The 3,725-nt window shown below is 36.9% G+C and overlaps 1 long non-coding RNA gene across 1 annotated transcript; it reads right to left on the reverse strand.

Moving 5' to 3' along the window:
- Positions 1-1,082: 1,082 nt before the first annotated feature.
- LOC120520407 lies at positions 1,083-2,872 on the reverse strand. Its single transcript, XR_005631830.1, has 5 exons — positions 2,770-2,872; positions 2,617-2,680; positions 1,923-2,527; positions 1,406-1,474; positions 1,083-1,291 (listed from the first exon to the last, which is right to left on the reverse strand). It is a non-coding gene; the product is annotated as an uncharacterized LOC120520407 (long non-coding RNA).
- Between the last annotated feature and the right edge of the window lie 853 nt (positions 2,873-3,725).

The raw sequence follows: 3,725 nt of genomic DNA on the forward strand, positions 1-3,725 counted from the left end.
TAATAGTTTGTGGCATTCACCACCCTCGCGTGTGTGCCCTACCAGGATGTGATGGCGCCAGTGAAGATGGACTCCAGACAGCACATGTGAGACATCTCAGGAAGGCATTGGTGAACTTGGCAATAGGCAAACCGTGCTGTTCCCTCCTCAATTCATCAGTGATTGTTACTGTACGAAATTTAAACAAGCTCACCATTTCCACAGCACCCCACAAAAACAAACCACAGCTTAATCCATTCTCTGAAGTCTATGACCTGCTCCTTAAATTTTGGCCATGAAAGGTCAGATTGTCCTGGGACCACTGAGTCAGCAGATAGACCTCTTGTCTGCAAGCCATTTAATCATTGGTGGTGATCAGGCCTATGACGGTGATGTCAGCAGCATTTTTAAAGATGGAGCTGGTGTGGTGTCCGGACACACATTATCATTATATATATATATATATATATATATATATATATATATATATATATATATATATACACACACACACACACATATATATATATATATATATATTAATAATCCTGATTTGTAACATGGCATTGTTTCATACAGTAGTTCCCATATTCAGTCCCAGGGGCTGTACATTTTTTTCCCCCAACTAATTTTTGCTTTTAATTCGACTCCCTTCTTGAACTTGCAAGCCAACAGTCCAGGTTTTGAAAATTAAAGTGATGTATCAAAACACACTGTTATAATAACCACATAGGGGAGTGTAACCTGTGGGGGGCATTTTAGCACCCAAACCCTTCACACATCCACACACACACACACACATAAGATTCAGGTTCAAATATGAATTTATTTTAAAAAAATAAAGCACACAATCCCAGTTGGGACATCCATCTGTGTCCTCCATCCATTACATTGGTCATTTCAGTAGACAATGAACTATTGAAGCAGGTCAGAAAGCCAGTCCATCCCCACTTTTCTTTACAGTGAATCACTGATCAAGTCCACTGAACAAAATGACATCACGGTAGGTTTTTTCCACATGAAAAAAAATAAAACACAAAAATCTAATTCGTCGAACAGCAGCAACTGATGGGAATATTTTTTTTAACCCGTATCTCATCAAGAAAAAAGTTCATGTCTTTCAGGCATTCAAAAGTAAATAAGAAGGTGGACATGACTACTTCAGTCTCATCATCGTCTCCCCTTTGTTCTAATTTTTCAATTGTGTTTGTAACTTCATCCTCGTCCATTTCCAGAATTCTGTCCCAACAAGTTGGTCTTTGTTGGCATCCAGCCAGTCACAAGCAGCCAGGATGTTTTGGATCAATGAAGACTTTTTTTATGAAAAAGAAAAAAAAATACTGTCAAGTACTTTATTAGGAATATCAATCTATTAACTCCACTTTTACTCAAAGAACAATCAAATTGGCTTATGAAATGAACACACCAATATGATCACAGCATGTCGTAGGAATGCTCAGCTCAATTGATTTCTCTCGCTTTTTGTCTCTACTGCCTGTAGGCATGAGGTGGAGTGAAAAATAAAAAAATAAACTCCAGTGTACAACCGCAGCAGTTCATCTTCAAGGGAATGTCATGTCCAGTTAGAAACCATTCAGAAAGTGCACAAATAACTCAAAATGACTAAGTGCTCTGTAGTGAAAAAAGCATTCATTTTTATTTACTAATACATTGCTGTAAGACCCATTTCAGTTCAATCTGAATGTCTACAGGAATTGTACTGAAGTGAGTCCCTGAAAGACAAAGAGTCCAATTACCACAGCATTGTCACTTGTGAAGGCCAAATTCATCATTTCAAATATCATAATTTCAAACAATATGTAATTTAATTGTTCCTAGTTTAGTAAGTATGCTTTAAAAACTGCTGAAACATTCACCCAAACATATTGCAATAGAAATGCTACGTGTAAAGTAATAAGTTATACATAATGGAAAGTGTTTACCTGAAGCAAACAATCACTCCATTCTAGACTGGTTGATTTCTGAATGATATTGAAAAGGAAAAAGAAAGTCATCACCTTTAAGGCATTGGCTGTGCCATAAGAGTCATTTCACTACATACCTGACAGGACTGGCTGTGCCTTTGTGAGGTACAATTTGCTAACAACTAAATGTAACCATAAATATGCTAAATATGATTGCACTGGCATAAATAATTCAGTCAACATTTTCATATTCTTTAGTAATGGAGAAGAAGGGTGGGGGAGAAAGTCCTTGCTCTTTCCTATCTTGTCTGGAATTGCTGGAAGCAGAAATAATTGCCATTTAATAAATCAGTTAGAGCACAAGCACACAAAACCCTCATTTTTAAGACCACCATTCTCTGCCCCCATAATGCCACTGACACACCACAGGGCTGACGAGAGACACAAGTCAGTGACGGCCTCACCGGAGACCTGCTGTGTGACCAGTTGTTCAAAGTCTTTTTGTGAAGTTCTAATATTTAAAATTAGTGTCAGAAAACTTTTCAACTGATAATTACGAAGCACTACCTGTGGTACACTGAATGTCCTTCTTCTCGTGTGGAAAGTGAAGACCGAAGTCTTGGCTGGAAGATAAAAAAAATGTAGAAATACTGTAAGCTGACAAGTTCTTATAACTGTTCTTCCCTTAAAAAAAGCTTGAAAAGTTACACACCTTTAATGCTGGCTTTGCGAAGTAAGAGAAGACACCACCATCTTCTAATCTGTGGCATGTCTTCCTAAAAAATGTAAATTGGGAAATTACAATAAATTCTATGAATAAAAAAAATCACAATATTCAAACAAATATTACACTTAAACCACTGACCTGACTGAAATCAAATGCTCTTCCAGTGGCGATGTAGAGAGCATACTAAATAAAAAAGCAAGTTATTATTTGAAATCAACATTTACATCTTACTACTGGCAGAGTGTCCTCCACTTACCCTGAGCAGTCCAGGCTGTCAATCTGTTTGTAGATTCGATCATATGAAGAGGTGATTAGTAAAGGAGATATCTGTGTGTGTTTTTTGTCTTATACTAGCAACACACATTTATATTTACATTACCTTCTTCTGTGGTTCTTTCCAGCTACCTGGCATTATTTTAGAGGCAATTTTCCTACAGATAAAATTTGTTTTGTCAAAATTGATTTATATTATATTAATGTATATTAAAAACAAAGTTGATATGAACTTTGCAGATGGAATATCATTGTAGAACTAGATTAATAATATTTAATTCTGAAAATGTGGCAATTAATAATTTTATCACACAGAAGAAAGAATTACTTCACCAAAATGTAGCTGGAGCCTTTCATCACTTTTTATGACAATGATATTCATTTCAGATTACAAGAGTAGAATTATTAGTAATAGAACAGGTAGAGAATAGTGAACATCAGATAATATCATCTCTAGCAACTTTTAAATGAACAAATAATTTATGAAGGGAGTGACTTTGGCTTCACACATGAGACCATAGCACACCATTACAAATATTTTAGAACCTTGAGGATGTTTTACTGCTGTGCCGTTATGAATTATTTACACAGCTCTTCCAAAATAGCTTAGTGAAAACTATCCATTCATCCATTTTCCAACCCGCTGAATCTGAACACACAGTCACAGAGGTCTGCTGGAGCCAATCCCAGCCAACACAGGGCACAAGGCAGGAACCAATCCCGGGCAGGGTGCCAACCCACCGCAGGACACACACAAACACACACCAAGCACACACTAGGGCCAATTTAGAATCGCCAATCCACCTAACCTGCATGTCTTT

Source organism: Polypterus senegalus, unplaced genomic scaffold (genome assembly GCF_016835505.1).
Source record: "Polypterus senegalus isolate Bchr_013 unplaced genomic scaffold, ASM1683550v1 scaffold_536, whole genome shotgun sequence".
NCBI classification, from domain to species: domain Eukaryota; kingdom Metazoa; phylum Chordata; class Cladistia; order Polypteriformes; family Polypteridae; genus Polypterus; species Polypterus senegalus.